At 40.2% G+C, this 10,994-nt stretch overlaps 1 long non-coding RNA gene across 1 annotated transcript; it reads left to right on the forward strand.

Annotated features, from left to right (window-relative positions):
- The first annotated feature begins 5,762 nt into the window (after positions 1–5,762).
- On the forward strand, positions 5,763–10,364 carry LOC120754799 (uncharacterized). The gene is made up of 3 exons (XR_005701570.1): positions 5,763–5,830; positions 9,771–9,911; positions 10,251–10,364. It is a non-coding gene; the product is annotated as an uncharacterized LOC120754799 (long non-coding RNA).
- The last annotated feature ends 630 nt before the right edge of the window (positions 10,365–10,994 follow it).

A 10,994-nucleotide genomic window follows, 5' to 3' on the forward strand; every position in this document is an offset into this window, starting at 1 on the left:
CCCAAACCAGTATTTTTGTAGAGGAATATTTCACCTGGATTTTATATCAGTATATACAGTCTCAAAGAAGTGACCCACTTTCAAACAATGAATGAGAAGAAGCACAAACAGAGGGCAATGGAATTGTACAGGATTTCAGCAGAAACACATTTGGGTCATCGTGTGCCTTTTTTGTTTATTTCTCTTGTTGCTTAGGTAAGCAACAATTGTGAGAAATAAATGGCTCAACAATCCTACCCTTCTACAAGTGGCCAGGATTTTTTTTTCCCACACCCCCTACCCTCCCTCCACCAGCAGTATGTGAATAAGGGTATTGCTGGGAAGATGAAGGAATGCTGATCCAAGACAACATGTTGTCCTCTGATTTGATCCATTATGCACATCTCTGCCATCCAGGATTATAAAGAGACCAACTTTATCTTATCTAAAAAGTGATTGATGCAACACAAGTGTTGCAAGTCTCAATGGTAAGCCTTTTACTTGCACTTCTCTGCCCAGCTGCTGGCTCTGTAACCCAGGATGGACTGTCAGGACGCAGACATTTAAATGTGTATTTCATAGCTCAATGTGTCTCAATGTGACCCTTTTGACTCTGGTGTTATCAAATATCTTTTGAGCTTTGCACTCCTGGAGTGTGACATTGCGAACCCCTTCATAAAGTAACAGCTGTCTGTTCCAATGTCTGCTGGCCTCTTGTTCAATTTCTGTATCAGTAGAAGTCTCTGCTTCAGTAGTGTGTGTGAGAGTCGGGTATGACTGCCCTTATTTCATTCTCTCATTGCCTGTTGCACTTTGGAAGGTATACAGGACATGAGACTGGCTAGCATGCCACCACACCACTAGTTTCCATTTCTGTTCTGCTTGATGTTAAATCTTCATCAGCTGTTTTGGAAAATATTATGTGCAATGAAAAACTTTCTATTTGCAATATAATATTCTTGTTTGGAATCCATCTGAAGGCCATGCCTGTGACAGTTTTCTTGCTAAATGAGAGAGAACTCACCTTTTTCATATTTTCTCAGTGTCCTTTTTTTTTTTTTTTTTTTTTTTTTTTTCCTCCTTATGTTTTTTTTTTTTGGAGTTTAGGCATGTTTTAAGTCAGCAGTGAAATTCACTGTGCCCTGGGGACCGCCATCTAAGGGTAATTTTAGGCCTTGGCCCCCTGACTTAGCAGACGCAGGTGGATACATCTGCTGTGCACACAACTTAAGCCTCTTGAGAAACAGCACACCAAGCCAAGCAAGAAGGCAACACAACATATTATTCCTGTAAATGCCTGAACTCAACAGAACAGTGGTTGTGAAAGTGTGTGGTGTGCTGATTGTATCTGCCTGAACGCGTGTAATTGCACCCATTGTTCATTCAGTCAAAATGATGAAAACTGGTCCATTTTTTTCCTTCTTCCCTCCCTTTCTCTCCTTTTGTAATATGTAACTTTTTCTGTACCTTCCTCTTTGTGTCCTCTTTGCCAAATGAAAATGCTGCCTGGCATTAATGGTTATACTCTGAAATAACATTGCAGGCTGTAATAACATTCTGTGAGAAGTAAGCTGTTATTTTTTAAAATGTGTGTTATGTACAAGACTAGGTAATATGTCACAGTTCTTTGCCTCCTTTAATGTGGAGCTCTGCTTCTCTGTTTATCTCCATAATGCTGAAGCAACAATGTGTTGCCACCGTTTATCAAATTTTCAATATATTTTGAATATTTAAATTTTTTTTTTTTATATTTAAAAAACTTCTTCCTCCTGTTTATGTCAAACAAAAGTGTCCAGAACTGTAAAATGACTGAACATGTGTTGCTGTTGTTGGGGAGGAGTTTGTTTTTGTCCTCTACACTGCTTCTGGGTTTTAAGTTGCTCTCAAGGCTCTCTTATGGAGTTACATTATCTCTCAGTTTTAAGGTTTAATCATTAAGGCTTCTTTAGATAGCTTTCTGGTCAGACAGAACCTCCAACAGAAACCACCAGCTGTATTATTTAGATCTTCTTGCCGCAGAAAGCTCATCTTTATAGCAGTATCAAGGAATTTATTAGCCTGATCTATACCACGTTTTACAGAATATGCCAGACAATGGAAGTACTATCCCAACGGCACTTTTGTACGTACAGTTGGCATGAACTGTGTCTCTGGGAACTAAGCCAGTTTGTCAGCCATTCTTCCTAATTTTTGTGCTGTTCAGAGTGTTTGCTGGGATGAGAGTTTGTAAACACTTCCCAGACTTCCAGATGGAACGACAGTCCCTTTCTTCTCTGTTTCAAATCTATCATGGCTGATGCAAGACCCAAGTGAAGCAGGTAACAGAACTAGGGAACTAGTGTAGACTCATTGCTTCCTTTTTCTATGTCAGAGCTCTGTAAAGCAAGATTTATTGCTGCTGATGATACTAGGCAATGGCTGTCATCTGTGGCATAGCAAATATGAATGCTTGTGAGGAGTTCAGTCTCTCCAGGGAGCCCAAATTACCCTTCCCAATAATTTCATTACTTGGCAGGAACAGATAGTGTGCTCTTTCAACAGTGAAGCTAAGCCTCAGAGGGCTTTTACTCCTGCCTGCCAGGCTGTGTTTGCCCGGGCCTGTCCCTCCACCATGAGACCACAGAGCTCAGAGTCAGTCACGCTGCCTGACACCATGACATGATCATCACAACATTCTGCACTTCCATAAATGACTCACTTTTTGACTGCAGGCAAGTCACATTCTCAGTGCCTCAGTTTCTCTCTGAAACTCACTTCCCTTTTTGAGGAGGTAGTGAAAGCTGGGTAATATTTGATTAATACTTCCAGAAACAGGGCTAATTATAATCTCCACCCCTTCTTTCCTGTGACAGTACCATGAAATGTAATCAGTAACAATCAATCACCTAGAACTAAATTAAAAAAGCCTTAAGGGGTAAAATGGAACTACTGTAGATGCTAGAGGCTAAAAGATTTAAGAGGTGGAAGTGAGCTAGCTTGGATAACTAGTTTTTTGATTTTTTTCTAGTAGCAAAATTATTCAGTACATGCAACTGGTAAATAAAACTTAAAAATGTAAACTCTAAATCTAAATTTCACCTCGGGTAATCCCTAGGAGACACAAGTCAGGGAAAAGGTCTGTAAATGTCTATCTTGAGCAGTCCTAAGAAGATGACAGTATGAGAAGAATGATGTAAGGACACTCTTACTCTCAGAATCAGGGCTGCTTCTGGTGGTGTACGTGGACACTGTTATGGTTGGAGGCCCTGTATTTTTAACTTCAAGATGAATCTTTCCTCTGAACGACAACTTGTTTTACATTTTGGTAGAAAACATCTAAACACATGTAATTAAAATCACAATTTAAGATCCCACAAAAGGAATTTCAATTGTTTTGAACCTCTCTTACTGAGTATCCACATGACCATAGGTGAATGCAAACGCCATCCCTTGAAATTAATTTTGTGTCAATAGCATGTGTATGGGAACTCAGCAGATATTTGCTTATACAATGAGGTGGGTGACAAGAAAATACTTATGATTTGATGGAAAGAATGTAAAAACCGTTTGTCAACTACTCAGTAAGGTGAGTCCTGGATATACTTAACAATTTGCTTTGATGCTGGTATGCATTTCCTAATTTATTGGATGCCTGCTTCCTTCATAAAGTAAATTATGTATCATTAATCTTGCTTGGAAGCTGTTACCTTCAAGATAATTTAGTGATTATTTTCTTAGATAATCTACCAGTTAGGAAAGTATGATGTGATCAATATAGAGAAGTAATCTCGCTATCAATGATTTATGTGTATACATGTACTATATATGCCACACCACACTTGACCTCTCCTCTCAAAGGCATTCACATTTGTTTTGGGGAGTGAAATATTTTATTTCACATCTTTTGGCACTCAGTGTTGTTAGCAGCTAAGATTTATAATGGCAAAGGGAGTACCTTGATTGATTCCTACACTCATCTACCTAAACATTTCTAAAATGTGGGAAATTAGCACTGATTCCTCAATAACCTCTGTGAAGCCAAAGCCATGAATCAGTGTGCACTGCAAGATATGGGCCATAATCAGTGTTGGGAGGACAGATTGATTCTTGATTCAAGAAAGCAATTAAACATGTGCTTAACTTTGAGCACACTTTATGCCGATGGCAATCAGCTCCTCAGAATCTGTGCGGTTTTATAGCACAGCACTGGAGGCCTGAGAGGACAGTCCAGAGCCCATCCTACTGACCTGGAAGTCACAGGAGGTTGTTGCAAGAATGACTGACGTGGGTGTAAGGAAGTGATCTGAGCAGGGACAGGTGGTGCTTGTTTGCCTGCTGGATAACTGTGTCCATGTGCACTCCCTCAGTGTGAGGATGCGCTGGAACTTTGCCTGAGCCTGTGTCCTATGGTGACTTTGTGATGCTTGTATCCCCAAACGTCTGTTCTGTTTGTGGTGTATATTGAGTTCTGTGCCTTTAAGACTGGTTCTAAGAGCAAGGAGAAGTGCAGAGTTTGTTTTGAAAAAACTGCCTGACTGCTCCACATTCTTCTCCAGATGGGGTGTTCCAGCAGAGGCTTGGAGAGACTGCAGGACAGAGATATTTTTGCTTTTATTTAGTTTCAACTAGCTAGGGCAGAGAAGTTCCCTGGACTGGTATTTTTTTTTTTTTTTCTTTTTATATTTCTTTTTCTTTTTTCTTTTTTTCTTCTTCATCGTTTTTTTTTTTTTTTTTTTTTTTTTTTTTTTTTTTTTGTTTTGTTTTGTTTTGTTTTGTTTTGTTTTGTTTTTTTCCCCCTTGGAACTGTTTAAACCTGCTCTGGACTGAAAACCCAAGGAAGCACTGGGGGCTGCACCTGTGGCCCACCGGGGCCTGGACCTCGGCATTTTCCAGCAGCGCCGGAGGGACTGGGACTGAGGAGAGACTGAGAGAGAGCCGAGCTACACCCACGGCAAGGACTTTCTCAGTTTGCCATCTCACTCCAGAATGAGAGGTTTATTGTTTTATATTATTAATTCTTTATACTTGTATGCACTTTGTTTGTTAACTAAAATAGTTTTTTCCACTTTTCTCCAAGGAAAGTCTTCACTGGACCATTTGCGTTTGCTCCCCGGAGGGATCCCATTCAGGAGTTTTCTCCCATATTTGCCCTAAACCAGGACAGCCTGCCGGGGATGGTGGAGTGCTCTGGTGTGACTGCCTAGTGAACTCATTCTCAAACAGAGCCTGGAGGCCACTGTTGCAAACACTTCAAGGCCAGAAATTATGGTCTAAGGATGCAGCAAAGACAAAACTCAGTGTTTTCTTGGAGGTAGAGTCTGTTGAATCAGACCTTGTTCAGCAGATGCTCAAACATCTTCAGGGGCAAGAAATATTCTTTCCTTCCAGCTTGGTTGCATTTCTAACCTGATATTCCTGCTACAGTAATAAAAAATGGAGACGGGATCTATTTGCTTTTGGTGGAAAATATAGCTTAATGAGAAAGTAAAGAGGTTTGAAGAAAGTATGGTTCTGCCTGTGTCATCTCCCCAGCTGCAAGGTTTTGAAAGAAACTGGGTAAATAAGTATATCTTTGATGAAGTCCACTTCCATTGCCTTCTGTGAATTTGCTGGTTCAAATTAGAGCTGGAAATATAATTATTACTACTTTCCAGAGGCAGATATTTCTATCATGGCTCTAAACCAAAGGGATGTTTTTGTTGGCAGTCTCTTCTCAGGAGATGTTCAGGTGGATGAGACAGATAAATCAGTGGTGTGATGCAACTGAAATTAAAAGGCTAACACCTGTTCTCTGTTACGTTCATTTATAACATGTAAATGACAGTGGAGCCTGCTCTGCTTTCTTCTTCCATGGGAGAGTATGGTACAAGAGGTAAGAGAAATATCTGAACTTTGGATTGTCCAGCTAAAGTTGATTTTTGAACTTTTAAGGTTTACTTATCACTGAAGCTAATGTGTTCCAGAAAAAGCTGTCTCACTTTGTGACCTTCTAATGACTAACTATTCTGCTCTATTTCATTTTTTATTTCACACCTCTCACCTTTGTATTTGGATGCCGCTGAGACAAACACCTTGAAAAGTGATTGAATTCAAAGGAGTCTAAGTTTCTCCCTAACTTTAGTTTTATAGAAACCCATTTTTTGCTCCAGTTAGCTGGCCTCTTGGAGATTGCTTTCTGACAGTAACCTGTGAACACTGCAGCCTATTATCCTACAGGATCAAAGGACAAGTTTTTTTTGCAAGGGAGCCTTTTCCAATCTTATATCAACCATAGTAGCAGAGAATCTGCACACAGACAGTTGAACAAATTTGGGCTTTAGGATGTAAAGGATTATTTCATTATTTTTTCACCTTAGAAAATGTAGCTTGAAAGATGGTTTGAGTCATTTCACAAGACATAATGGGATAAAAATGTATACATCACTTTGATATATATAGACAACACAGAATTGTAGAATAATTCAAATTGGTAAGGACCTTTAAGATCATTCAGTCCAACAATTTACCCAGCACTGCCAAGTCCACCACTAAATAATGCCCCTGAATGCCACATCTACACATCTTTTAAAGACCTCTGGGGATAGTGACTAAACCACTTCTCTGGGCAGCCTGTTCCTATGCTTGGAAGTTCTTTCTGCAAAGAAATTTTTCCTAATAACCCATCTAAACCTCCCCTGACACATCCTGAAGTAATTTCTTCTTGTCCTATTGCTTGTTACTTGGGAAAAAGAAACCAACACCCACCTTGCTACAGCCTTTCAGACAGTTGTGGGGAGAGATATGATCTGCCCTGAGTCTCCTTTTCTCCAGGCTAAACAACTCTCGCTCCTTCAGCCACTCCTTGCAAGGGGTGTGCTCCAGACCCTTCATCATCTTTGTTACCAGAAGACAGAGTTCCAGCCTCTCTGTCCCCAGCTTGGAGCACTGCATGGGGTTTCTGTGGCCAAACTGCAGTACCCAGTGTGGTCTTGTTAAACTCTGTGGACCTGGTGTTGAGTATATAACAGATGCTATCTGTTATATACCAGACATTGTATGGCCACCTGCTGCCTAATGTAAAGAGCATGGGACAAAGCCTTTCATTCAAAAAATGGCAGATTTGCCTGGATGCATGCAGGATCAGCTTGTCTTTGCATATATCCAAAATCACCCAGATCCTCCCAATTCCTGTTCACTCATTTTACGTGGTTAAATTTTCCTTAATTAAGTTTTCTAGAAAACATTATCTCCTGTTAGTCATGCCTAGAAATGCATTGAGTGGAGGGTTAACAGTTCTGAAATCTGAAGTATAGCTGTTACTTCACCTGTCTGCTCCTTAATGGCTAATGGAAGACATTTCTGGAATACAGCAAACATGGATCCCTGCACTGAGATGAGTGTTTTACCCTATATCCTTTTATTCAGTGACTTAGTCATAAGAGCTGTCACTTCAGAGACGGGAGACTGAGATTAATTTTCTCTCTGCCTGAGAAGGTTTGAAGCTGCATCTCCCACACTAATGGTCTGAATATCAGTCAATTAAATATCATGGGGTGAATAATCTTTTTCCCTTTTAACTGTACCAGTTCATATAGAAAAAATAAGCATCTGAAAATCTGGATGGGAAAAAGACAAGGATATTACTGCTTCAGAATTACAAAACTACAGGGGAAACGGAAAAAATATTTGGCTTCAGTAAACCTTATGTGTATATTCACTGAAATTATACAGACACTGGAGCTCAGGTCTCCCCTTTGCCAGATGGGTGGCGCAACCATCTGTGTTTCTGTGGATTTCAGAGGACAAAAAGGTCCTAAAATGTTGAGTTTTTTACAATGCTTGATTCTGGTTGCAAGGGCCAACTACCTTTGAGAATCTAGCACTGACTTTTTGCAATAGCTGGGGTGTTTTATAGTTAGCAATTATGGAAATTATCTATTATAATTTGCATTTTTATATACTTCATTCACTTAGCTGAATAATTATAGCTTAGGATTTAATTATCCCAAACACATATCCTTCTTGCCTCTAATTTTAGTCTGTTCTACTACACCTGTCTCTCATCTGCTGTGTTCATCTCAGTCACAATATGATTGGAATGCATTTCAGGGAATCATAGAATGGATTGGGTGGGAAAGTGTGGAATGCTTCAATCTTCTTGGGGGAATTCCCAGGGTTCTGCCTTGGAAGAATGGACCATAGAGTTTCCCTGCTTGGACTGAAAGAAGGGTGCTTTGCACCCTGTGGTCAGCCCCAGTCTCTCCTCTCCCCGTGCCCCTGGTTCTTGTGGTTTCTCCTTTCCCTTTTTCCCTATTGGTGGTGGCACCCTGGGTGGCCGGCCCTGTTTTCCCTAAAGGTCACTGACCTTGCCCTGCCCCTTGAACTGTCCCCTGAAATGTCCCAATGCCCGCAGGTCATCGGCCACTGACCCCATGCCTAAACTGGGACACAGCACACGGCCTGGCCTTAGTCCCTGATCTTCCCTTTGGCACCTGGAATAAACCTGGCTGGAACTGAATCATACCAAGGCTCTTCTTGCCTCTCCTTGCTGAGCCTAGCAGTGGCGTGTGTGGATGTGTGAGCTTGATTGCTTTGCCTGATTTCCTCCCAAGTGGCTTTTCCACAGGAGATGCTTATGGGGATATGGGCAGCATCTACACCATCTAAAAGCACACTGCTACGGGAAGGGACCACAAAGATCACCTGGTTCCAATACCCTTTCACTAGACCAGGTTGTTCAGAGCCCCATTCAGCCTGGCCTTGAATACCTCCAGGATCCACAGCTTCTCTAGGCAAGCTGTGCGAGTGCCACACCACACTCACAGTAACAATTTTTTACCAAACATTTGATCTTAAACACACTCTCTTTTAGTTTGAAGCCATTCCCCTTGTCCTGTTACTACATGCCCTTGTAAAAAGGCTCTTTCCATCCTTCTTGTAGGCTCCCTTCTGGTATTGAAAGGTATTTGTCATCTATACCTTTCTGTTACTAAGATTTCTGATCTCTGTGTCAATGACTCTTTTGTTCCCTGAGGTGTTTCAGTTTGTATACCATTCTCAAAATCTTCTTAGAGGTTATTTTTTTCCCTTTTTGATGATGTTCCCCCTTATTTAATATAAATAAAACCATATTGTAGATCTACTAATTTTAAGCAATATCTATTCCTTCTTGAGATCATTGTTTTTAAAAACCTTTTTGGAATATAAAGTGAAATATAAATATTTTTAGAATGTGAAAAAGTCACTCTAAACGAGAAACCGCTAACGATGCAGAACAGAAATTTTGAACTTCTTCACTTGCAACTCAGCCAGATCTGTGGTTGAAAAAAGAGTGCTGAAAAATCTTCTGATGACAAGCTATGCCATTAAACTTCCTGGCAACTTCATTTCTTATCAATGTGGCAGACCTACAAAGACAATGTTTTGATTCTCCTGTTTGATTTTCTTGTTCTTGGCTTAACAGTGTTGACTGATACACAATTTATGAAATTTTTATATTAAGAAGAGACATTCCACTCTCAAAATAGCTGAATATTTTGAGCTCTCCAAAATATATTGAATTTTGCTATGTTGTCAGTTCTTGCTGAATGCCAGTAGAATAATCTGCCTCTGGCACAGTTACAGTGGTCAAAGTAATGTTCTTGAGATCTGAAGGTAAACAAAAACTGTTTGCAACTGTTGAGCAAGATCTGCAGCTCTTGGAGAGTAGAACAAAGAAGACTGCAACACAAGTAACATTATTTATTTCCTTTACATTCCTTTGTTAAACCAGAATATACATAGAAAGCTTTTTTTTTTCCTTTCTTTCTTTTTTTTTTTTTTTCTTTTTGTAGGTGGTGTCCATTGCAGCTGCCAAAGTATAAAATTATGGAGCTAAACCACTTTGCTGAAATGATGTCCAAGGCTAATTCGTCTGTCACAGGGCATCCTACATCTGGACACACAAAAACTATTTATGGGAGAGTCCCCCACGGGTAGGATCACTGCAAGTGATTGCCATATGAAGAAAATTTCAACATACTAAAGTTAGGAAATACAGTTTCTGTGTAGAAGTTATTGCTGGGAGGCATATGTCTCATTCTAACCTGCTGGGCTATATACTGTTAAATCTGGAAAAGAACAGGAGTGTGATTATGAAAATGAAGCTAGATACCTGTGAAAAAGCAAGCAGCAATTTTCCTGGGATATGACACTGTAAGTACAGAGCACTCAATACCAGCCAGGTGGAAGGTTGTAGTAGCTGTTTAAAATCAACTGGGTTTAATCAGTCAAGCAGCACATTTTTGGGAAATGTGATTTTGTTTTCAAACTAGGTTGGACAGCGGGTTTCTCTGTAATGTATTCCACAGCACTGCCAGCCTCCAGCCATTAGCTGTGGATGGATTTACCCTGAATTACCATGGTGAGCCTGAGGTTCAGATTTCAGCCTTATGTATTTATTGTGAATAATATCGTGAATAAGATTTCAGAGTTCGGGAAAATTTGGAACTGGGTATAGTGACACTGTTAATTTGAGTCACTGTATGAGCACAAGCTACAGTATGTGTGTATAGAGGACAAGGAGTGGAAGGAAAAAAGAGTTCTTGAGGTTATGCTGTATCCCTGGGATCTTCCTCCACGCCTTTGCCTTTGTGAGTTGTTGATGAACAGTGATGATAAGAGCATCACACTGCTGATACAGACACAACAACCTGTCTCTTCAACAACACTACTGGGAGCAGTATGCTGCTACTAGCACAAGGGAATCCCTACTCTACATTAGATTTCCATAAAATACCAACATTTTCACTGTCCCAGTTTTCGATTTCAAGATGCTCTGTGATCTGAGCCTGAAAACTACAGAGTCACCTAAAACTTCAGGAGCAGAGTGCTCAAAGACTTCTCTGTTAGAGATAAGTTATACACAGCAAGAGTGAAACTTGCATGTGTTGGAAGTAGAACTATTGCTGGAGTCTGATGACTGTGATCATGATGGACCTCAAAACTATCTCAGACATCACTAAAATTTATAATGGTCTGTTGTTTAACTACCTTTGGTATTTGGCAGCTGAAATACA

This window comes from Hirundo rustica, chromosome 6 (genome assembly GCF_015227805.2).
Source record: "Hirundo rustica isolate bHirRus1 chromosome 6, bHirRus1.pri.v3, whole genome shotgun sequence".
Classification (NCBI taxonomy): Eukaryota; Metazoa; Chordata; class Aves; order Passeriformes; family Hirundinidae; genus Hirundo; species Hirundo rustica.